The 26,050-nt window shown below is 40.6% G+C and overlaps 1 protein-coding gene across 2 annotated transcripts in view; it reads right to left on the reverse strand.

The window, feature by feature from the left end:
- The window catches only part of Fut8 (fucosyltransferase 8), a 409,437-nt gene that overhangs the window by 381,930 nt on the left and 1,457 nt on the right, over nucleotides 1-26,050 (reverse strand). The window contains exon 2 of one of the 2 annotated variants that reach the window (XM_063240896.1): nucleotides 8,241-8,352. The exons of the other annotated variant lie outside the window; for it this stretch is intronic. The gene's annotated coding sequence lies outside the window, so the exon portion shown is untranslated. The remainder of the gene's footprint in view (nucleotides 1-8,240; nucleotides 8,353-26,050) is intronic. 2 annotated transcript variants of the gene reach the window in all.

The following is a 26,050-nucleotide window of genomic DNA, read 5'->3' on the forward strand; positions in this document are numbered from 1 at the left end:
AAGTCATCAGTGGACTCATCTACAGATGAGGATCACACCCCATGATCCAGTTACTTCTCAAAAGCCCCAGAGTGCACCAGGAGACTTGGTGGGGGGACATCTAGATATAAACTGTAAGAGAAGAAGAAAACAGTAACTTATGAATAAAAATGGTGAAAGCTTTAAGGAACTTTAAGCAGATGAATAAGGATAGGAAACATCAAAAGAAAGAAAGAAAATACACAACGGCGAGCGGGTTATTATAAGAGCAGAATTACAGAGGAAGCCAAAAAGGGCAGTGGAGTAAGTAGCAGGACTACCAAAGAGACAGGCGTTAGGTAGAGGAAAGTTAAAGGAGTTTAAGTTTTCTCAGGAGGAGACAGAACTTACTACTTACAGCAAAGAAGGGACAAGAGGAGGGAAGAGGCAAACAACACCTATGGATGGGTCCCAGGCCTCGTGTCAAAGTTCTCCCAGGCTATCACATTTGGTGATTAACTGTGCTTTTCAAGGACAAAGGTTGTCAAATGGGAGACGAATAGAGAATTAGGCCTACTTGCCCATCTAGTCACCTTGCTTCTGTGGTATCATTACTAATTAATGGCCTTTTAAAGCTTGGCCTGCATTTAAATGTTCATTTCTGACTCACTGGAAAGAGATTTCAGTAATGATAATATTTCCTTAGTTTAGTGTAAAAGGAAGGCTGCAGAAGATCATTTAAGAAAGAGAAAAAGCCTATTATCAAGAATGCCCCATTAGTGAGGGCACAGGGAGATGGGGCTTCAGAAATATGGTGTTTAATGATCCAAGTTAATGGCAATCAATAAATATTTAGGAAGTAGATTGAGCCTGCATATTTTAAAGTTCCTCCTTTAAATGTTAAAAAAAATGTAACTTTAGATTGCAAATCTGCCAACAACTGTGTCACTTCTTTCAGCAATGCCTGGGCAAGTGTGTGAGCTCAGTGGATGTCAGCTGAGGATCAAGCCATCCTATACTGCCAGGCCCTCCCATTATTATCTGTTTTATAGGCAAGCAGACCAGTAAACTAGATGGCTTCTGTTGTAGTCAGGGATTTCAAGGAGAACAGGACAATAAATACAGAACACCTAACTTAGAGTATTATTTATAATGGTCACCCAAAGAGTCAAATTCAAAGAAAGTACAGGAAATCTATCCACAGATTAAAGAACTAGAGAATCCAGTGGAGGGCCTAGATCCCGTGGCAACATCCTTCATGAGCTCAGCTGAAGACCTAGAGCCCATGACAGTGCCTCCCATGAGTCCAACTCTGGAGGCCTAGAACCTATGACAATGACTCATGCAAGGCTGTTTCATGAATCTGCACTGGGAAGGCTCCAGGGTCAGCAGTGGAAGCAGAAAGCCTGTGCCAGCAGGAGGCTGGGATCTGCACTTGAGCCAGGAAGTGACACTCAAAGTAAGGACCAGAGATCCCCTGAAAAGTACCATAGCCATCCTCAGCAACAACGAGGCCCCAAGCTCCTCTGATGATAACAGCTGAGTTCATATCAGGAAGCCAACATGAAAGTATCTCCCAGATATTGAACAACACATTCTCCCCTCTGAAGCCAGGAAGTGATGTTTAAATGAAGACTGGAGCTCCCCCAAAGTGAACCATAACCATTTTCAGAAACAAGGTCCTGAGCTCCTTTGACAATGAGATCCAAGGTCATATCAGAAAAGAAGCTCAACAGGCTCCTCCAGGAGAACCCTCCACAACAGGAGAACCAACAACTTTAAACACAACTCTTCCTCTCCAGGTCTCCTTTTTATGCTGGCAACAATCCACAAGTGAGCCATCTACACTCAGCACCACACTGATTCAGTTCATCTGGTGTTTCAGTTGATCACCAGCCTTCAATCCACCAAGGCTTCCTATTTTCAAGATGGCAAGTCAGAACCTATAAATGAAAAACTTGTGACATTGACTTTCCTTTCCTCTGGGAAACACTTGCAGAACTGGGATTAGTAATTTAGAGGTAGCTATCATGATTTCCTACACTGACATCTAAATAAAACAAGCTGGAAAGTGGGGATAACTGCACGGAAAAGCAAGAAATCTGACTAGTTTGCCTGAATGAGTCTTGGGTGACCCCAGCGAAAGGATCCTTCAGGGGGCTGAAATCGAGTGAGAGTGGAGGTAGAGATGGGGTTTTTGAAGGCCAGTCAAGGTCAAGACAGAAGCATGGTAGCACACCTACTAGACTGTCCACAGTTTCACTGCCAAGCTACTATAAGCTGTTTCCAAAGCCATCACTGGATCCTTTGCTATAGAATGTTGAGCCATGTCTCTAAATAATCACATTATTCTTTCCAACCAATTTATTATTTATGTCTAGCCTCCTGCTGTGGTTTGAATGTATTCTGTTCAAAATTCATGCTTCAAATTATCCCCATTGTGATAGTATTAAAAGGTGGGACATTTGGAAAGTGATTAAATTGTTGGACTCCACCTTCATGAATATATTAGTGTCTTACAACAGGGCTGGAAGAAACTAGCATAGGTCTTTTTTGTCCTTCCATCTTGCTCCATGTAAGGACCCATCATTCACTTCTTCTGTCATATGAGAATAGAGAAAGAAGGCTTTCACCAGCCACCAAATTATGGTACCTCGATTTTGAACATCCTAGAACATCCAGAACTGTGAGAAATACATATTGTTTATATATTACCCAGTTTGTGATACAACATTTTGCTATAGCAGGACAAGCAAGCTAAAAAACCTACTTTAAAAAAATAAACAGATTTGAGGTGCCTAAGCCTCCTCTCTTGAACCCAGAACAGTTGTTTTAAGTTCCTTTGGAGACTGGATTCTGTTTTATATCACTCATCACTACAGTCTCAGCTCCAAGTAGTGCTTGGCACATAAGGAATTTGGTACTCTCCATGTATTAATGGTTTGGACACTGCCTATATGATGCTGCTTTATCCTGTTTTGACATGTTATTTTTATTTTAAATCTCCCTTATAATGTGTTTTTTACTACAATATTTTTTTCATAATTCTTCACATGAAATAGTCAAGGGACATGTGATGCTATAAGAAGAGTCACAGGCTGGGGATTTAGCTCAGTAGTGTAAGCACCTGCCTCGCAAGCACAAGGTCATGAGTTTGATCCCTGGTATCACCAAAAAAAAATCTGAAAAAGAAGAGTCACTATATAGACACACAGATGTTTTCCTAATCTCCCAATATATTGTTTTGCTTATAGTTCTGGAAGTGGTTTAACATAGGTGTACTGAGGAAGTATATTCTGAAGCTCCAGGAATTTCTATCTTCTTTTTCCTAAATAAATAGCTTTCAAGTGAAATTGTTATGGCTAGAAGACCTTCAGGGGCAAAACCACCTGACATTTACTTAATATGTTTCTTTAGGAAGCTGCCATTTCTCTCAGGTTCTTCTTCCTTACACCCTGAGCAGATAGAAACAAGGCAAACATTTTCATTTCGTCTCCTTTCTAAAAGGTCAAAATGATGACTAAACCAGCAAGAGAACCCACACCTTTGGCTTTATCACAGAATTCATGTTTTATCCCCTGGCTCTCTGTTCCTGGTGACTGAGATTACAGAAGATTGGCCCCAAATAAGTATCAGTTGCCTCTCAGGCTTTTCCTCAATGACTCATATTCTTAATTCATGGTCATGCTAGCCTGAGAGGGTGCCTCCTAACCTGTAACAAGAATTTCAAACTTCACTTTATCTAGGTTCTTTCATGTAGTAACTCTACTACAAAACACTTTGCCAACTTAAGTGCTATAGAATTACAAGCAGTGCATCTGAGTTAAATAACAGCTGATACTAATAATTAGCTAAATTTATTGTCTAATAGAACTGTCACAGCTGAGGCATCTCCCCCTCCCACCCCCTCATCTCCCTGTCTTTTCCCGTCCTCTCCCTCTTTGGCAACAATAACTGAGTAAAGTGCTGAGATTGTCACATTAGTCATCATGAAATCAAGTCACTTCTTTTACTGTTTTAGTATCTTATATCAAAAACTTCCAAACCACATTGAAATTGCATCACTCCATTGTTTAATTTCACTGCTTCTCCTGCTGTCATGTCCTTGATGGGAGGGACCAACTATGATAAGCTCAAATCTCTTGAGAATTTGCAATACACTCAGAAAGACTCTTGCTTTTTATAAAACATTGACAGTTGTGTCTCTGCATGGTAATCTTGTAAAGAGCGTTCTTGTCTCTGCTTAAACCAAGGGATTAGAAATCAAATACATCAACAAGGTCATACTGCATTCACATGATAGAAATTGTAATGATTCTCTTTTTCCAGTGGCCATGAATGGTGGCTTAACAGGAATACTCTGGGCTCACCAATGACTGGAAAGAAATCAAGAATATTATTATATGAAACTTTTAAAAACTCATGCAGCTTTAGCTAGGCATGATGACACACTGTAGCCTCAGCAATTCATGAAGCTGATTCAGCACACAAGTTCAAGACCAGCTTAGAAGACATTACAAGACCTTGTCAACAACAAAAAAGGTAAAACCATATGCAGCTTGTATCTAACACAGAATATTCATTTTTATCACATGTACAAATCTCTTATCTTTCCATTTATAGATTCATAGCCTCTAAGAGCAGAAATATGGACTTTTTTAACAATCAAAAACCTGGTGACCAAATTCTCTGGAGCCACAAAAGCTGTTCCTTCAAGATAGTCTCTGGGGAGCCAGAAGCAGTTTGAACTTAGAGGCTTTTTACATGAGTCTGCTTCGGCATGTAGGGTAACCTTCAGTGACCTCTATGCTTTGGTAAAACTGCCAATTTACCAGAGTAAAATGTGTCTCAATAACCCTCCATGCTGGGGAGGGGGCCCTGAACAGGAAACAGCAATAACATTTTATGCATCTTTTATGATTGCATAAAAGTGATTAATTGGCAATTTATTACTAGGTTAAGATATCCAAACAATTAAAATGAACATAAAAATCTAATATTCCCAGACTCTCCCAGGCCACTTGAGAGTGACAGACATAGATATCCATCTTTGTCTTTCTTGAGTCTTCCTAATTACTCATTTCTTTCTTTAGTCCCTCCCTACATTGAGGTGACAAAGAGGCTCTGGCCTGGGTCCCATCAAGTTTGGAGACAGCACTGGGAACTGAACACAGCACCTCCACAGTGAGCTACCGCCTCATCACAGCTCCTTGTTTGTTTTGTTTTGTTGTTTTACAAAGAGACATGGTCTCACATGGTCACTAAGATTCCCAGGCTTGGCCCAAACTTCCAGGCTTCCTGCATCATTCTTCCAGAGTGCTGGGGTTACAGGTGGTACCACCACCTCCAGCTTGGGGTAGTGCTCCTACCTAGCATACAGGAGGAGACCTTGGGTTCCCTGCCCAGAATTTGGAAGGGAAAATCAGTGCTCTTTAACTGTGGAAGTAATCAAGACAGATTTCTAGTTCTTGTGTTTACCATTATCAAGTAGTCTTCTTGATTTTTTTTTTTTTTTTTTTTGGACTGGTATTAACGTGGTCAGTTTTGCTTGACTGGTATTAATGTGGTAGTTTACTCCCTCATCCCGGGAAAATCACTGCCTTCCCATGGAAAACCATGTTTGGAAAGTAGAATTAGAAATTTCCTTTGGCATAAAGCTCTTTGGTTTTTAACTCTGTTTTCCACAAGGAATAGAGACCTTTGATGTTCTTTTTCATTTTTTTCTTTGTTTTCCCTTTTGAGAGGAGGGGCCTTGCTCTGTTACACAGGCTGGTCTCATACTAATGGTCACAAGTGATCCTTCTGCCTCAGCTGCCCTAAGAGCTGGGACTACATACTATTGCATCCACACTGATCATCTCGACTGATGATTCACAGAGGGTCTGCATCTTTTTCAAAGTGGCAACATTTGACAAATGTGAGTTTGAATGCTAGTGACACCACTTACTTTCTATAAGAATTCATCATCTATAAAATGGGGCTATAGCTAGTGAGACCTGAGAGTACTCTCCTGACCCATTTACACTATACATTTCCATTTCTTGTTTGAGTGATTATCAGTCTTAATTTTACCACCTCAATATTTGCTGTATGTAACAACTAATTCAATTACAATCACCTGAATTTTTTGAACAATCAGACTATCTGAAATTTCCTGAGGTCCTCTCAAAGGGTCTGCCTACGGAAACTGGGCAAAGACCGGGACTTGATACTCTTCATTCTCCACTTAACAAATGCCTCTGGGCATTTATTTATTAGTGACTCATGTGCCTTTGTAAACCAATTATCATGTGCAAACAGCACTTATTACAAAGCAATAAAAAATAGTAAACTCTCTCCTTATCTAAATTAATTGCTCTCAGCCACAGACATGCAGGGAATGGTTAGCTTTAAAACTCACGTGGTTAAGATTAAAGATATATAGGCACACTAGTTCAACCCTCCTTGGGAACCCCGGAAGTACCTAAAACACTGTGACAGGCAAGCCAAAGAACTTGTATCACAGCAACTTTTGGTCTTGTACTGGGAGCAGAAGAAAAAAAGAGAGACAAAAATTAGAAAAATCCTGGGTTTATCTGAGCACCTTTTCCCCAGGACAGTAGAATACACAACACATGAGAGGCAATTTCTCTTCTAGGGGAATTAGCCAATAAAATAAAGGAGAACATTTTAGTTTAGTTAGACATGGAAGACTGAATAGCCACTGTTATCTTTAGTTTCACAAAAATTCCCAGCAAAATTTTTCAAAGGCTGAAACCTAAACTACGAGAAAAACAAATCAATTTTTTTTTTTTTTCAGAATCCCAGAGTTTTAGATGTTGTAGCAACTGGTTTTTCCAAAGAAAGGATCCTTCAGCAGGACTGAAAACAGGAGGACTGGTTGAAAGTTTGTGTTTAAAAAAGAAAACTTGCTTAGATCATTTGCAGTTTCTTTCCCCCAGCTCTTCCTGGCAGGCAACTGCCCCTCCCCTCTCTTCTGGCATTATATTCAGGAGAGAGAGACTTGGCATAGCTGGGAGAAAAGGAGGAGGCATTGAAAATAGTCTGTGCATGGCTCCTTCCTCAGAATTGACTTGTGGCACATTAGCAACTGGGCCTGTAGCCCCAGAGGGCAAATTCAAGGATTTTTCTATGAGAGCACTGAAAAGCTGAAAAAAATTGGGGTCCCATACAGTTACCTGTAAGGAAATTTTTAGTTGTATAAGACTAAGGTAACCACATTTAGAAAGTTAAAACAGAAGATGCCCAGGAATTATTTCTCAGAACAAATGTGTTCTATGCATTAGTTGTAACATATTAAAAAATGTATTCTTTATCTGAAATTCACATTTAACTAGTTATCTATATTTTGTTTGGAGTCTCTCTCTACCATCCCAAATTTTCTAATCAGTACCTGATGCTTATACAAGAACTACCACCCAAGTATGTGAGGAACATCGCTGACGGAAGACATAAAGGCTTCAAGGTACTCAATCTGACTAAGTGTAGGTCAAATTGAGGGTCCAATCACACAAGCTAAAAATCCAGTAAAGAATGAGATATTGGCAGTTTCAAAGTAACTCCCCACTAAATACTCATAAAGCATGAAATAACTGATTTGTGATTTTCTAAAGCGTCAAGGTCACATAATTCAGAAACTGAGCAACTCTTTTAGACCACAGGAATCTACAGACAATGAGACAATTGTCAAAACTTGAATGGTATCTAAGCATTGGATAATAATAATGCGTCAATATTAATATCTTAATTTTTTCATAGCCATTTTTGGTTTTCATGGATTATGTCCTTGAAGAACAAAATATAACACTAAAATTTGGAGTGTGATAGGGCATCAGATCAACTATTCATTCTCAAATAGTTTTGGGGGGAAAGTTCTGTACACTATAGTTATATCTTTCTTGAAATACATGATTTTTTTATGAGAAATCAGAATATGCCACCCGAAAATATGCTACTTTGTCACAAGGATTATTTTGAGTTGCAGATAACTGAGACACAACACACAAATATTTTTATTCACTTCTCCCAAACACCAATTTGCTTAAAAGAAGGCTTAGACTCAATCATCAGAGTCTTAGTGGTACAGAGATGGTGCATGTTGTAATCTACACAACAACACTTACTAAAACAAGCCTTATCTTCCATTAGTTTCCTCCACAGTTTGTAGCCCCTAAACAGCTAAAATCTCTTTTTCTATGTATGGTCACTTCTCCACATACTGTTCTTGTTGTTCAGATGCTGCATAAGTCCTAAATTCCAACCACTCCATTTGAATTACTCACCACTGAATTTAAACCAGGTCTGTGCAGACCATCTATGTCAATGAGCTTTGTTTGCTTTTTTCTTGTGGTTCTGTCCTTGTCTGTGAAATTTCCAGGGCTTCAGCTAGAGAACCTAAGAGGGTAGGGAGGAAAGAGTGTTTTTTTTTCTTTTTTCTTTCTTCTACAATTTCAAGCAAACGTATCTATCTATCTAGATATCATACAGTTGTGACTAAATGGGCTAATGTAGACTATGTGTGCTAGAAAGCTGTGGTTTTCTGCCATTTGGATTTCATGTTCCAATAAAACTTTTTTCTTAATGGGAGGAACACCATAATTATGATCTTTTTACTTAGCCATAGTAAAAGAATGACATTAAGAAGAATGACTATCATCAATTATTATTATTATTCTTAGCATCATTTCAGAAGACATTATTTCTATGAGAAGGATTTCTTTTAGGCACAATTTCAAGAGATGAATACATTTGCCTTTAAGAGAAACTCAGTTCATTATCTCATGCTCCTCATTTTGCCTTGATATCCACCTGTGAAAACATGAACCAGGCAGGCTACATCTCAACATGTGGGGCCCAGTCTTTTTTCTTTCCTTGCCCATTTACCGACCCTACAATCTTGGACAGTAGCCATTATCCATATGTGACTATCAGGCACTTGAAAAGTGATTTCTTCATTGTAAAATGAAATATTGCAAGATATACATGTAAAATATATGCTGGATTTCAAAGGTATAGTATGAAAAAAAGTGAAATAGATCAATAATTTTTATATTGATCATTTCTGTGAAAATAAAAAGAAAGTCATAATAAATCAACATTGTAAGTTTTTTGGGTTTTGGTTTTTGTCTTTTCTGAGACAGTTTCACTCACTATATAGTCCAGGCCAGTCTCAAACTCACAATGATCGTCCTGGCTCGGCCTCCCAATTGCTGGAATTACATCATGCATTGACACCAGCGACACTGAAAGAACCTTTGAAAATGAAGTCAGAATGGCTGGGGATGTAACTTAACAGCATAAGTGCCTTTCTGGCAAGTGCAAGGTTGTGAGTTTGATTCCCAGTACTCCCACCCCAAAAAAGTAATGAAGTCAGGAAATTCTGAGGAAGAATTTATGTACAACTGCTGCAGCTGTGTCTAGACCTATGAACTTTGGTTACCTTTTAACTGCAGGCATCTAAAACAGATAATTACATCTTGCCCAGAGAGTTAAGATACTTATCAATTGTTTATCAGCTCTTGTTTTATGGATATTTTTACTAAGTAAGACATTATTTTATCTTTTATTGGTTATATAGCCCCATCACACTGCCCCTGTTCAAAACTACAACAGGAGTTTTTCCACAAAAGAATTTTTTTCTGCTTTATAGTAAGTCAACACCATTTGCTGAAGAAATTCCCACTCCGTTTGCCTTCTAGAGAACACTGATCCAGAGCTAGTCAAACATGTGTGTTCTGAATTGCAGTTAAGGCACCCAAATAAAGTCCTTTTTAATTTTGTAGTTTCTGAATTTTATGAACTGTTAAAATAATAATATTTGGGGCCTACTAGGTTAAGCATGTCATATTATTAAAATTAATTTCCTTTACTTTCTTAAATATAAATATAAGAAAATTTAAAATAATATGTGCAGCTCATATTATATTTCCACTAAACAAGATTGTTCTAAAGATAATTTCTTTTCCAGACCAATTTGCAAACTTTGATTATAAAGAGTTGGAAGAGGAAGACAATTGAGATTAGAAACATGGAAAGAAAAAGAAGGTGAATAAAGAGAAGGCATACACGTGGCCTGAATACTGGAGACATTTTGGGGGATTTGGTGGCAAAACTCTATGCAGATTAAGGGAAAGGAATTTAAGAAGTGTCCTCCAGGCGATGAATTGGATATCCCGTATGACTCTTTTAGAGATCCGCATCTCTAAAGATTGAAATGTGTGTTTGATATCTTCTTGGTTTCTGGATTACCTTCTTTAATTATGATTCTGGGAAACAGCCTTCCAAAGATCTCAGGATTTACTTGGGACACTTTATTATTCTAAATGTTTATTAAATTAGTCCATACAGCTTTTTAGGATTTCCCTTTCCATTTTTTTTTCTACTGTCTAAAATGGAGCATAGGGTAACAAAGCAAAGGTAAGTTGTTGAGAGCTGGGAGGACCCTCTACATTCCCCATTTGCCCAACCCCAGTCATCTCCTGCCCAGGTGGACCTGGCCTGTGGAACCTGTGGGGTTGATGAGAATGATGGCCACATACTATGGGAGAGCTCATCCTTATTGAGGCTTTCTCACTCACTTGACCTTCTTAAAGATGAGGGCCTATTTGCTTATTGAGATGCCACTTTCCTCCCCTCCTCTTATATTAATTATTCAGGCCTTTCCTTTATACTTCCTGAAAACTCATTCTGATGAGTTATTGTGTATATATATCCTGGCAATAATTTATAAGAATGTCTTTGGATCAAAGCTTAAAAGTATAAATTCCTTTCCTCTGCAAAAAATACAGATGCTATCAGGAGAAAGCTTATATAACAGCTTTCTAAGGTCCAATCCTTTCAAGGTTGGCTTCTCCAGTCCTACCTCAAATATTTTTTTCTTTCTTGAATATCCAGTCAATGATAGCGATTACTCTGCCTCATTAATATCTCCTTTTCCTCATAGTATTTATTGTAACCTTAAATTTTCTTATTCACTCATTAACTGCCTTCTCTATTAGAACATAAACTCCATAACTATAGAAGCCTTGTCTGTCTGTGCTATATTTCCAACACATCACATACTAGGGTCTTAATAACTTTTTGTTGGCTGGAGAGTGTAGCTCAGTGGCAATATGTACAAGGCCCTAGGTTGTATCCCCAGCACCCAAAAATTATATATAATTTTGTTAATAAACAGGTGAATGATTGTGGGGTGGGGGATGAGCAACAAGGAAGAATTAGGATAGAAACTGTGTCTTTGTTTTTTAAGGGGGCACTGTAACTCATCAGATATTGAAGAATGCTTAGTGAGGCCATAAGCAGTTGAGGCCTTGTGTTATATCTAAAAGATATGAGCAATGTGCTTTAACTGAAAACAGTACTCATTATTTTGTTTCAAGGTAAATTTGGCCTTGGAATAGGTTCTTGCCAAAAGGATTAGAATAGAGGGAAGGAGAAGAGATTAACCTGAAGTTGATCACTCTGAACTTCAAAAGGTACATACTGTACCTGGGCACATAGCCAGAGGACAAAGGCTGGGTGTAGATGGGAAAACCTCTGGCTCACAGAGAAGACTTGTATGCAATCAAGTGTGGCCTACGAATAATGTGACATTGTAGAAAACGGAATTAATGAGGTCGGTAATGATGCAGAGGTGCCTACATTTCAAGGCAAAAGTGGGCAAGTAGGAAGGTCATCCCAGATCTTATTTTGGCAAGATTTCAGACAGAGATGTGTGTGGTCCTGTCGCATTCTGTTGGGAAGGGTATAAACCTACATGAGCCTCTGTGGAACAAACAGACCAGAGGCAGGTTGGGAAATCTCTTTTCCCTTCAAGCAAATACCTGGAAATGTCTGGAAGGCTCTGGAAAAAGTGGGCTATCATCTTGGGTCTGCTCCACTGAGGAAAAATGTTGAGAGGAAAAAGAATACCTTGACTGGTATGAGTTCTTGGTTTTCAAAGTGATTTGGGGTTAGAGGATGTAGCTTATTGTAGAACACTTGCCTAGCTGGGCTCAATACCCAGTATCTAAAGATTTAAATCTGTTATCTTATTTGGTTACTTTTTCAAACCTGTGAGTTAGGAAGGTAATTTCTGTTTTCATAGTAATTTATATATGTAGAGTCTGAAGCACAGTAAATTTGTTCCTTGTGCACAGTTGACTTGCTTGAAATAATGGGAGAACCAGTATTCTGTTTACCAGATCTTCAAAAATGTGGAAGCCTTGAATCACAATCTCTGAAAATATGCTTAAAATGATTCCCTGCAGGAGAAAAAAAATATCTCTTTCCTTCTACACTTCGAAGTTCTTGACTAAGACTTCTGTAACATAAGACAGATTAAATTTATATAGATAGATAGATAGATAGATAGATAGATATAGTTAATTTAATTGTGTATGACATGGCAGCCCTGGTATAGACACAAATTTAAAGACTCAATTCAAAAATGGCCATCTGATATGAATACACAATTCTCAGATCAAGAAATACAAATAGCAAGTAAATATACGAAAAAATGTTCAATATCATTGGTCATTCAACAAATGCAAATTAAAACAACACTGAGATAGTATCTCACTCCAGAAAGAATGGCTAACATCAAGAAATTAATAGCAAATGCTGGCAAGGCTGTGGGGAAAAAGGAACCTTTCTCCATTGTTTGTGGGAGTGTAGACTGGTACAACCACTGTGGAAATCAGTATGGAGATGCCTCAGAAAACTAGGATCAGAGGTTTCATTCAACCCAGCTATTCCTCTTCCAGGTATTTTCCCAGAATTGAAAACGTCATACCACAGTGATATAAGTGCACCAATGTTTGTAATAGCACAATTTGTAATAGCTAAATCTAAGAAACAACTCAAATGCCTCTCAACTGAGGAATGGATAAATGATGTAGTATTTTTATATAATGAAATACTTATTCAGCCATAAAGAATGATAAACTCGATGCTTTTATAGGTAAATTGATGCAACTAGAAACCACACTCATAAGTGAAATAATGCAGACTTGCATCTGTAAACATCATCTTGTCTCATCTTATGATTTATGTCAGATGGCCCCCTCCAAATCTCATGCAATTGTGGATGCGGCTTAATCTAGCATTCGTGATTGGTCCATTGTCTGGCACTGGGATTAGAAGTGTGAGTGCTACACCCACCCAGGGGTTGAGCCAACATACATATAACAGCGGGGAAGAAGGTGTGTCTTTCTGTTTTGCTGTTTGTGTTTGCTATTGAGGCAGCCTTGCTGCCCCTCAGCCATATCATTTTGCCTTGGAGCCAACTGAGTAAGGACTGAAACCTTCAACCTGTAAGAAATAAACCTTCCGTTCCCTGACTTTGGGTGTTAGGTGTTTTGTCTCAACGAGAGAGAAAAGTAACTAAGACATCTTACTAGTGTAAAAAACTGAAAGAGTAAATAAGATCCAAAAATTACAATAGATATAGTAAAAGAGAAACAAACTTCTCAAAGGAAAAGTACACTGTTTGATCAGGCTTGCATGCCTGTATTCAATACTGAGCAATTGCTCTGAAGAAGCAAAGTGATAGAGAAGAAATGTGACAGGATACCTAGGTATGCCTTACTGTGGTGACCTTGGAGGAAAGAGCCAAGCCTGTCCCATCAGGTTTCTTTCTGTGTCCTTTCATTGTCAGAGGTCAAATGTTTCTTCCTCAAGGTCACATGAAGTTTTTAAGACCTGCTTCCAGAGAAGGTCAGAAAGTCCTTCTGCAAATGTCATTTCTCAAACTCTTGAGGGTTAAAATGCCAACGTAGTTTTGTCCTGGATACCCCCACCCACTCAGCAAGTTCATACTTAGAAGATATCTGAGGTCATAGCCCGGAAATCTGCACTATACTGTATTATGAATTCCAGGTAATTCTTATATATCTTAATTGTTTAGGAAGACAAGATACCCTTAACCTTAAATCAATGTAACCTCTAAGCCATTGGCTCAGTTCTGAGCGCATCTATTCCAGAATTCTTTTCCTTAAACAGATCCCCCTTTGAGTTGGAAACACAGAATATTCCTTAGAAGAAAGTTTTGCATAACCAAAAAACGCAAACAAATGCTGACAGGGATTATTTGAAGCCCTGAAAAGGAACACTTATAAATTTTAGATTGTAAAACACTGAAAAGCCTGTGAATCTGCTCTTCAGTTGTTAAAACGACATGTAACCTAACTAGCTGATCAGGTGTTCCAGGACCAAAAAGAAATGATGAAGAGTTTTAGAGTCATCACACAACTGGTGAAACCAAAGCTCTATTGGCAGACTAGGAGGCTGTTGAAACAAGATATGCTGCAACAAGTTTCGAAGTGAAATAAAGAAAGCGTTTCAAACAGTTGAAAGTTTACAAAGTGGTGAGGGGGGAGGGCCAACCATAACATTTAAAGCAATTTAAGGAAATCCCAGGGCCAAGAGAGACTGGATTCTTGTAGACAGAGGAATGGGTTTATTTTACTTTTAATGTAAAACGTTAAGTTTTGAATGAGTACATAAGATTATTCTCCTTAATTAGCACTATAGTAATTGTCAATGAAAGGTCTATAGTAATTACTGCTAGAGTTATTTCCAAAAGATGAAAAATATTAACAAAAGATGAGAAATATAAAATAAAAAGCGGCCTTTATTCTGAGAACACGGAGAGAGATGACCGGCACCCCCACCGCTGGCGTCCGGGGATCTCTCCGGTGGACACGTGGCGTGGGGGCCTGTAAATAGCCTCGGTTTGGGGTGGAACCTAAGGTGGGCATTAGGGATACACAGGTAGCCCATTGGTCCTAGGTTTGGCGCCATATGTAAATTTCCAGGGGCGGGAAGATGGCGTCACAGGTAACTTCCTAGGGGCAGGGGAGATAGGGGCTTCCTGCTTCCGGTTGTGGCTTTCCTGGCTACAGAGTCCTGTCTGGGCCAAAACCCTTTCAATTACAAAAGCCAGGTATGGTGGTTTATGCCTGTAATCTCAGCATTCAGGAGGCTGAGGCAGGAAGATCCCTGTGAGTTCAAAGCCAACATGGCTACTGAGTGAGTTCCAGGCTAACCTGAACTGCATAGTTAAAACTTGTCTCAGAAAACATTCTCAAAAAATCCCCCCAGAACCCCCAAACTTAACATTATAGTGATCATTAACATTTGCAGTTTAGTCACAACTCTTGGCAGTTTAACATCCTCCATGTGATCCTATTGCATCTTACAGTTTCTGAAGTCCTTTCATAGTACTTCATTCCATTTTTTTCCTTGAGACAGGGTCTCACTGTGTAGTTTAGGCTGGGCTTGAATTCAGTATGTAGCCCATATTGGCCTCAACCTCCTGATGAGCCTCCTGCCTCAGCCTTCTGAGTGCTGGGATTACAGGTGTGAGGACTTCATTCCTTGCAATCTTTATCACTGCTCCACAATCTCCATTTTACAGAGAAAGTTTTGAAAAATTCTGGGCTCATAAAATTAAAAGATCTGCCCAAGATTATCCAATTTGCAGAAAAGCTGAAACTCAACTTTGGGGCTTTCTCATTTTCAGATATATCCCCTGTTGTTGACTTTTGCAAAAATATTAATAAAATGTGGCTCAGGCAACCGTAACACTTGATGGCTATGTCAACCTCCCATTCAACAGATAAGGAAACCAAGACATAGTAAAGCTGTGCCTTTGCCACAGTCATATGCTTATCAACAGAGTTCAGATTCTGGATCCACATCTCCTGGTATTCAGTTCAGTGCTTGGATTGTTTTGCCTTGCTTCCTCTTGTCCCGCATATATCTCTAGAAAGTACACATTAATTTGGAATCTTAAACACTTTCAATAAGTCAGCCCCCCAAAGTACAGAAGTCTTAACAGATTAAAAAATTTTAGGTTAATTTAAAAAAGCATCTCTAGTGCCGGGGATATAGCTCAGCAGCACAGTGCCTGCCTGCCAAGCGCAAGGTCCTGAGTTCAGCGCCTGGTACCAAAAACAAAAACAAAACAAAACAAAATAAAAGAGCATCTCTGATCTTTTGCATTTATTGGCTTTATTTATTTGAGACAGGGTTTCCCACGTTGCCTAGGCTGGTCTTGAACCCCTAGGCTCAAGCAATCCTCTTGCCTCAGCATCCTGAAGTAGCTGGACTAGAGGAAAGTAATACCATTCCCACCTTGCATTTAGTGACTTTAAAACTTTGTTCCACATCATAATGTTATAGGCAGCTGACAGGACACCTAGGTATAAGCTTACTTGGAGGAAAGAGCCAGGCCTGTCCCATCAGGTTTATAGTTAAATAAAAATATTATAGGCAGTCAACAGGGCTAGGCTCTCAAGGAAGCTGACACAGAGGATCAGACGTCTTATGAGTTGGAGGAGGCAGACACTTCCTGCTGTGGGCTAGATCTCAGGACAAAAGGCAAAACAAATACAACCACTCCCTAAGCATAAACATCATGGATTGATATTCTTAATAGGTATGGATCACTTTGATGAAGCCAGGAGCTGACATTCCAGCTCCCTGCAGAAGAGTCACTGTTTTTTAGGAATGCTCACAGGCTATGTGACTCACTTCCCTATTTGTCCCCAATTTGGCAAATTTTTCCTGGACAATTAATCTTATTGGTTGACTATAGTTCTGTTCCACCTCATGCCCAGCTGCCTTGCAAGTTCCCAGGTTTCCCCATCGTGGACCTGTCTTACCAGATCCATATTCAGACTTTCAAGAGGGAAGGACCACGCCACCACACAATAAGCCTCGAAGACTTTATGCTAATGAAGTAAGCCAGGTACAAAAGGATAAGTAATGGATGATTCTTAGAGTAGTGAAATTCACAGAGATAGAGAAAAGAATGGTGGTTTCTGGGGGCTGAGGGTAGGGCGGAACAGGAATCGGCATGTAATGGGTCCAGTGTCGGTGGGGGAAGATGAAGAAGTTCTGTGGACGGATGGTAGTGATGGCTGCACACAGTGCAGAAGTACACAATGCAACTGAACTACACATGGTTAAAATGGTAACCTTTAGTATGTATATTTTACTACAATAAACAAAAAAATGAGTGTGTGCTGTTTATGAGTCTCTTCCCTCCCTCACCTCCTGGGAAAGACAGCACAGGCCTGGGAACGACACAGGGGCTCCAGCGCAAGCTCCAGGCTTCAGAACTTCCCTGAAAGCACCACAAAGAAAGAATAAGACAAATCCAGAAAGCGAGGTATTTTATGAGAAACACATCCCGGTCTCTTCAAAAGTCAGCGTGTTTAAAAAAAAACTGGAGTACTTTAATACTGTGGATGTGGTTTATCCCCTCTGAAGATCACCTTGAAGTTTGATTTCTAATATAACAAAGCTGAGAAGTGTTGGGGATTTTAAGAGGTTGCTGGGTGGTTAAGAGGGATCAACAAAATTCTGGATTAGTTACTGGGAGAGCAGATAACTAATAAAGCTAGTCTATTCTTCCAGCTTCACTTTTTTGGCATACTCTTGTTCATTCCTTTGCCTTTCTACAATGTTATGACACAGCATAAGATTGTCATTAGAAGCCAAGAAGATGCTGGCTCCATGCTTTTGGACTTCTCAAACTCCAGAACTGTGAGATAAATAAAACTTTATGCTTTATAAATTATCCAGTCTTGTATATTCTGTTATAGCAACAGAAAACTGACTGTGACAGGGATGTTATTCTAGATTCAAGACACTACAGAGATGTACAAAACAAACAAACAAACAAACAAACAACCAAACAAAACCACACAATACATCTGGGATCCATGCTTGGTTCCTACCTGGAAAAAACAGTTCCAAAAGACTTTGGGGAGCAACTGAAAAAGTCCAAAAATGTACTCAGTATTAAATAATATTAAAGAATTATTGTTTAGTTATTTTACAAGTGATAATTGGGTTTTGATTGTGTAAGAGAATCAGTGAAATATCATGGTGATTGTAGCTTACTTTCAAATTATTAAGGAGAAAATAAATGTAATATACACAATGATAAAATATTGCTCTCCCCCCAAAAATCCACTAATAACAGAAAAAGACAAAATAGAGAAATAAAACAGTAGTTAAATCTAAATGGTGTGTATAAAGATGTTCATTGCATGAGTGTTTTTACTTGACAATTTTTTAAATAAAGCATTAAAATGGAGAGTTTGGGTCAATAAATACATAAATTTGCTATTTATGCTTTCTCTAGCCAAAACCATTATCACCACCAGTTTCTAAGTATTCAGAGTACACCAGACTCTTTGCTAAACTTTTAACACACATTGTTTCATTTGATTCTCAAAGAGGGTAATGTCATTATCCTCACTTTTACAGATGAGGAGACTAAGGTACAGAAATTAAGTAACTTCTCCAAATTTTTACATACAGGTGACACCCAGCCGGGATTCACATACAGACAGTGTGGCTGAAGCCTAGGTTTCCTTTTTAGATCTGGAAGAACTGAAGAAAATTTGGGGCATGGAGACAAGTCCAAATCACAGTCATTACAGGATATTTCAAAAATCTAGGAGGAGGATATACTTAAAAGGAAAAGCCTCTGTCATCTGTATTTTACTAGTAAATCTGGGTAGTCCACCTCTCCCCGCTATTACCTCAAGTGTAGCCTTAGGCAGTCCTGAACCCGGTGCAAACACTGTAATTCTTTCAAGTTTCAGCTCCAGAGCTTGCGTGAGGCTTCTGGCTCTGTGGTCTATACTGGGTTCCTTCAGACAGTAACAACAATAACTATGGCCACTGATATTTATATAATACTTGCATTGTGTCAGGCTCTCTCCTAAGTCCCTTAAAAATATGTACGAACAAATCCTTACACCACTTCCGTGGAGTACATGTGTTATTTTCCCCATTCGAGAGATGAGAACACTGAGGCATGGAACATTAGTACATGCCCAAGGTCACATGCGTTCTAAGTGAAAGAACTTAAAACCAACCAGTCAGCACTCCCATTAATCCAGATGAGACCCAAACTGTCTCAGTGAGGGTCCCTAACAAAATCAGTGTAAAACAGCTGTTTCCAACTCTCCTGGCACGGAAGAAGGTTGGCACTGCCTCCACCAGATATGTGACTGTGTTCTAACAACCTGTTCTCTTTCAACTTGACCCTTGTGTCTTTGTTTCTTACAAAACAGCAATAACTCTCAGATGGTCTGATATCAATTATAATCACCCCATCACGCCACCTGCCTAAGATATTGCAGCTCAGCCCCACCTAACAGATCACAAAACACTTGTGTGCTTACCTTGCACCCAGGGAGGGGAGCTTCCTGCTCAGCTCCCCTGACCAAGCCAACCACAAAACCAGTTGTGAGTAGAACTATAAAGTAGGGGCCAGGGAGGAGGCCTCCTCCAGTGCCCTCCTCCCACATGAGGGAAGGATCAGGCAAGCCTCTTCACTGCAAGGCGTTAGCGATACCTTTACCTCTCTCAGGGGGACATCCTAATATGGGATTCCTTGGAGCAGCAATATCTTACCCAAAGCAGGACTCCTGACAAAATAATAATCAAAGAGGAATTTGTTGTAGTTGTTGTTTCTCCCTTTCTGTTGTAGGAAAAAAGAAAAAGAAAAAGGGAGTAATTTCTATTACTCTTCACTAGCCTATGTCTTAAAGCCCCCAGCCTGTCAAGGTTTCATCATCAGGAACCTAGGTTTACTATTTTCTCTGGGCAGAGAGGAGCAGTGGATGGCAGGGGTTAGCTAGTGGGCTTTTCTAGAATTCAGGTGTTAAGCCTAAAGAGGAATTAAGCCAGAGATGCCCCAGAGGATGGGTAGAGATGGAGAAAAAGAAGCTGGGGTTTCTTAGTTCAGAGGGAAATGTGGATTCTATGAGACTGGGAGGACATTCAAGTACATCCTCAAATAGAGGAGGCTTGTGTATTTCTGAGCAGGGGTCTCTGGGGGACAAGTTGGTGCCTGGCAGGTAGGTGTCATAGAATGACCCTGTGGGAGGGAGGACCTCAGGGCAGCAGTTTGCCTAAAACCCCAGGAGAGGAGAATGTTCCAGCTATTTATGTGGCTGTACGCATGAAAACTAGAAAATATTATGTATAAGAAAGAACAGGAGAAGCTGACAGGTTGGCGGGGTGCAGAAGCTAAGGTTTCCTCAAAACTCTCCTCTGCAACCACCACCCAAACTTGGCAGATCACTAAATCTCCATCCGAGTGACTCTGAAAACATGGGCAAAAGTACCCAGAGCAGAGCCTGCAGGCAAAATTGGTATGATGAGGGGGGCACTCTTGGTTAATAACGGTGCTGTTGTTGACTAATGCAGGCCTGTGCCACTTTTCTCTGTTATAAAATAGGCCCTTATATTCTGGTGAGGCCTAAAAGAAAGGATGAAGAAATTTCAAAGATAATTTATATCAGTGATCTCACCAGTCAGGCCTAGAGCATGATTTCACTTGCTTTGGAAAAACAAAGACATGTGCATTTCCTTACTCTCTGGTGAAGTGCAAGGAATTCGTACCTGTTATTTAGGCATGGGCTGGGGGAGGGGAAGTAGTTAAAATGATCCTCAAACCACCAGGCAGCTGGAGAAGCTGGCCAGCTCTGCTCTTCTGCATTTATCTTTAGTTGGCAAAAGACAAATCAGCCCAGCACCTCTTAAGCCAGAGTTTGCATTGCAGAGTCTGCAAGAATGTTTGCTTGGGGAGCCACACTGTTCTTTATCTCAGCAGGTGTAACTCAGTCACATGATTGTTGGATTTGCTTTTTCCTGTTCCAGCCCAAACTTGCCAATTGAGAAAGCTATTGCTGAGAAATAAATAGTCCTTCTCTGTGTCTGCCCGGAAAACACTGCCAGTTAGTCAATTTATATAGAATAGAGTGAACATTTCCTGACTCCTGGGGTTAGGGAAGGCTTCTCTCCCTGCCCCTAGGGCAAAACTTGTAGGCTACTCACTGGGGTCTGCCAGGAAGCCACGCTGAGTCTTTCGACCTGCCCAGCTTTACTGGTTGCCAGCAGACCAGTCAAAGGAAGCCTGGGCCCTCTGTGGGGACACAGCCAGGGAGGTAGGTGCTGTTCTGCTTTGGAAACTTCTAGTGCAATCTTGGCATCTGTAGCCACAAGTGTTACTTTCATTACTGTGTAACGTTATCATGCACAGGTATTTTTCACTGTGGAAAACACAGGCAAAGCTACCAAGAGAAGGCGCCTCCCTGCCCCAGGCTCAGCCATTCCTCCCAGGAGCGAAGACAAGGCGAACCTGTCAAGGCTGCTGTGTCTTGCCCACTTTCACCTACAAGACTTTTGGGGTCCTGAGAAACCAGGTCAGGGAGTCACATTCCCTTTTCAGGATGCAGAAGTTGTCTCAGGCCGTAAATTTCAGCTGGTTTGGGAGAATCTGGGATTCTGATGACAAGTAACCGAGAAAACAGAGGCACTGTGGTTGATCCCACGGACCCCTTGAACACTGTTTCACCTGCTTCAAGTTCTCCTTGTAGGATCCCTTTCATTCAATAAGCTTTTATATAAACATTATCATAGCAAAAAGTTCCAAAACTCTTACTAATGAAGTGTTCTCATCTGAGTCTTCTTCCTGCCTGTAACCTTGCCCGCATACAAGGTACAGTTGTGTTTACGACATAGATAACTTTATCCTTTTCATCACAAGGTCACCGCTATTACTTAACCTCTCATTTTATAGCTGTTTTTAAATGTTGAATATGCATCACTTGGAATGTTTGTTGCCAATTCAGATTTCTGGGTTCCTTCTGGAATGACAGTTCTGTAGATCTGGAGGTAGAGCATAGGATTCTGGCCCCTGTCCATGCAAGACCATAAAATTTAATGATGTTGGCTTTTAAAAAAATAAACATAATTCAGTTATAGGAATGAAAGAACTGAACAGGAGATCTCTCTACTGTCTTCTTTAGTGCTTGCTGGGATACATAGCAGCCACTCCAGTCTCTTGGCTATCTTGGATAGATGCTCAATTTCCTTCGTTTGCCTCTCATGATCCTTCTGAAATGATCCATTTTCACCTTCCCAACCTGAGCTCTGCCTGCCTGCACTGTGCGTCAGCAAGCCGGCTCCTTCCGTCCTCCAGCCCCGGGCGGGGTTGGTCAAGGACACGATGTGTTCATTCCTCTGGCTCCTTCCTGCCATGTGGCCCTCTCCCTGGATTGCTTTCCAGGTTTCCTTTGCTGATACTGCCCATTCGTCCTCTCAGTCTCCTGCGCTGTTAAGCTTCTGCTCTGTATGAGTCCAGCCCTTCCTTTGTAGATGGTACCTTGTTTTTTTACACCTTTCTCAAATGACTCAGTTTCAGAGCTTTTTTCTTTTTAGTTTTTCCAGATTACTTAACTGATACAACGAATTTTTGAATGTTTTGCTCTTATTACCTAAAATATAGTCACTCATTACATTTCTAAGTTTATGTGGGGGAAATTTACTTCACATTGCCCTCTCCTAACTTTTTGCAAGTAGTTAATCTTTGCTTAGTAAAGTTGCTAAAGTTGCCATTTAAAAATTTAAAATATATAAAAAATAAGATGCTAAACCAGGCATGGTGGTACATGCGTGTAGCCCAGCACTTGGAAGGCTGAGGCAGGAGAATCACCATGAATCCAAGGCCAACCTGAACTACATTGTGAGGTCAAGTGCAGCGTGGACTACATAGCAAGCCCTGTCTCAAAAAAGGAAAAAAATCCTTACTAAAACTGCTTTAAACAGATAATTTTGAAGCCAGGCACAGTAGCATATATCTATAATCCCAATTACTCAGGAAGCTGAAGCAGGAGGATCACAAGGTTGAGGCCAGCCCAAACAATTTAGCAAGACTACCTAAAAATGAAAATAAAAGAGGCTGGGGGTGTAGCTCAATGGTAGAGCATTTGCCTAGCATGAGCAGGTCCCTGGATTTAATCTCCAGTTCTCACACACACACACACACACACACACACACACACAGAGAGAGAGATAAATAAGAAAAAGTTATCTTAGATTCTGGGTTTTGAACAAGCGCTACTGCCAGGTGGTTCTGACGCCTGCTCCAGTTTAAGAGGAACTGCACAAGGAAGTTTTTAACGTTCCTCACCAGGCAGCTTCCTAAGGCATCAGCCTTAAGAGTCCTTCTCAGTAAATCTGATATACAGCAATTTTACCTAGAAGAGTAGCCTAAATGTCTGAATTTCAAAGTCTATCCTTAATGCCTGGTTTTGAAGTCTAGGATAGCTGTGCATGTGGTTTTTTTTTTTTAAGTTTTATACTCAAGGCTTTTCCTAGAATACACGTTCTTCCATATTCCCTATTTTAAAAATTACCTATTTGTCTCTCCAGCTCAACAATAGCTCCTTTGTGAAGCTCTCAATCCTCCCACATCTGGAATGAGAATACCGCTGAGCTCTACTGCTTTGGCAGATGGAGCTGTGCTGCACAGAAGCCTCACGCGCCCTCTTTCCCAGCGTGTGCACCTGACTCGAGCTCAGAACTTCGGGGAAGGTTATAGGACTTCACTTGCCCTCGTCTACCTCGCCTCACCGCCAATGCTATCCATTATCCCTTTTCTTTGTCTAAATGAATTGCTTCCCAAATCTAACCCCTTTAAAAATATTCAGGTGCTGGTAATCCCAGCACTCTGGGAAAATGAGGCAGGAAGATCACAATTTCAAGCTCATACTGGGCAATTTAGAAATAGCTGGGGACATGGCCCAGTGGTACAGTGTTTACCTAGCTTGTAAGAGACCTGGGTTTAATCCTTGGTACTAGAAAAAATATTTTTTTCAACACTCTGGGCTCATTGTTGTCCTGAGTTGCTCCTTAGAAGCTGTTGCTAAATACTGAGCCAGGTAGCTGTGGCCTACTCCGCCCTCCTACACGGGCTTTGGATGAACTAAGCCAGGACAAGTTCTAGTACCTGGGAACTAGAGGAAAATCCAGAACAGAGTGGGGAAGTGACCCCAGGAATCAGTTTCCTTTACCTTGGCATGTGCCCTACCCTCCTCAACAACTTCAGGCTGGCCACTTTTTGACCTCTCACCCTGGACTTGCCTTTGACCTCTTGACACTTGTCTGAACTTCTACCCTCTCTTTTTGCTTGAAGTTCTTGTTGCAGGTTCTCAGGCTGCCCTGGCTCTGTCCCTTAAGCTTCCTCCAGTGAGTTCTGAGTGCCAGCTGCTCTCTTGCCAGCTCTAGCCTGGCCTGACCCTTTTTCTGATGAAAGATACTTGACTGTTAGCTTCATCCAGAGTAATAAGACACTTATTTCCTGCTAAGCACTAATAGTCATCATCAAAAGCTTTGAGTAATTGGGGACATAATCAGAGCTTTGTGTGAAGAATATTGTCCTTTAAATATGCAGGGGGCTGGGGATGTAGTTTGAGACAAAGCACTTGCTTAGCATGCCAGAGGCCTTGAGTTTAATCTCAAGCAATGCATAAGAAAATCAGACCAGCAGTGACATACAGACCTGCACCTGTGACCCCTGGGGCACTAAGCATGCTCACAACCGGAAGCCCATAATATCACAGGTCTACAAGTTATAAATCAAACCAAAAAATTGTTAAATAAAATATTTTCTTCTCCTTATCATGAAAAATATATCTTTATAATAACCTGGAAGGCCAGGTTCAAATATGGAATTTTTTTTAAAAGAAGTTTATTTTGGTTTAAGGTTACAGTCTCTGGCTGGCTCGATCCAAGGCAGATGTTGTTTGATGGCAGTGTGTGGGTGGAGGACAGCTGCTCACACCATGGTGAAGTTTTCAGAGGATTCATTCCATGATTAGTTGGCTCCAAAGCAGAAATGGCATGGAAGAAGGGCAGGAAAGAAAAAAGTTCTTCACTGCATGACAGCCAGCAATGAGACAGGGAGGGACAGAGACAGACAGAGATAGAGACAGAGACAGAAAGACAGAGAAACAGAGAGAGGAAGGAGGAGGCGGAGGAGGAGAACAAAGAGAGGAGAAACTCAAATATGGAATTCTTGAACTTCTCAGAGTTCCAAGCTGGAAAACTGTGGGGTAGAGAGAGCCAGCCCACCCCCACTTCTCTTCTCAGCACAGGCTCTGTCTCACAGGGCACTGGACTGGGGACTTGAGTGCATTCATCAGGGACAAATCCAAGTTCCACCCACATTCCAGTCTCACCTCACTACAAACCTCGCCAACAAACAACTGCCTTTCCTTTCAGGCCTCGGAGTGTAGCGGTGGTATAAGCTGTTCTCAGAAGAATGTACCTGGGGAAGGTAGCTTTGAAATCACTTTGCTGGATTGTGTAGATTGTTTTCTGAAGCTTTATAACCTCTTAGGGCCTGCTACCAAATTTGGCCCCTGCATTGTAGTTAACAAATGCAAACTTAGTATATTTTAAATCTTATATGATGATTATGGCTTCCATAGAAATTATTTGGTAATATTTTCTGGCTTATTTTTCTAAAATTATCGATATAAGGCTTAGGAATATAAGAGACTAGGAATAAAAATTTGTCCTTTTTTTAAAATAAAAGTTATAGTTTATGTTTTTAAAAAATGTACCTGGAGAAGTTGCCCCAGACTTAGGAAGCAGGCTTACAAGGAGAACAGGAGTTCTAGGCAAAAACCATCCTGCTGGTCTCATGGATTCCTTAGTCACAAGACACACAGCCAAAGAGGACCCAAGGGACCCCTCTAATACATGAAGCCCAAGACAGAGGCGCTAACTGGTGAAATAAGATAACTTAGGTAGAAGATATAACCAACAGTAGGAAAATCACTACAGAGGTCATCAATACTCAGGTAAGAAAGGAGAGCAGGAATGAGAAAGGAGAAATAGAGCTATCCAGGAAGTAGAGTCACAGAAAGCAGAAACCACACCTCACTCAGCAAACTGCCTGGCTGGGAGCCTCTCAGGTCCTGGTTCAGCTTCTGCAGAGACCACCAGCATGTCTCACTTAGCTCTGTAGACATCTCAGAATGTTTGCCTCAGCTAGTGGCACCATAACTTGAAAACAATAATCTTTTGTCTAAGACAAAACAAAGGGTGAGCAGGAAGCAGAGAGAGGGTGAAGGGAGGAGTGGGAAAGCCACAGACCTTTCAGACCACACCCACAGTGGCCACCTCCCACCTCCTCCAGGCAGGCTTCACCTCCCAACATCACTTAGCAGAGAGTGTGACTGTTGAGGGTGACTGTTTTATTTTGTGTTTTGAGACAGAGTCTCACTGTGCA

The sequence above is a fragment of the Cavia porcellus genome, unplaced genomic scaffold, assembly GCF_034190915.1.
Source record: "Cavia porcellus strain 051 isolate PalLab524CR breed Dunkin Hartley unplaced genomic scaffold, mCavPor4.1 scaffold_31, whole genome shotgun sequence".
NCBI lineage: Eukaryota > Metazoa > Chordata > Mammalia > Rodentia > Caviidae > Cavia > Cavia porcellus.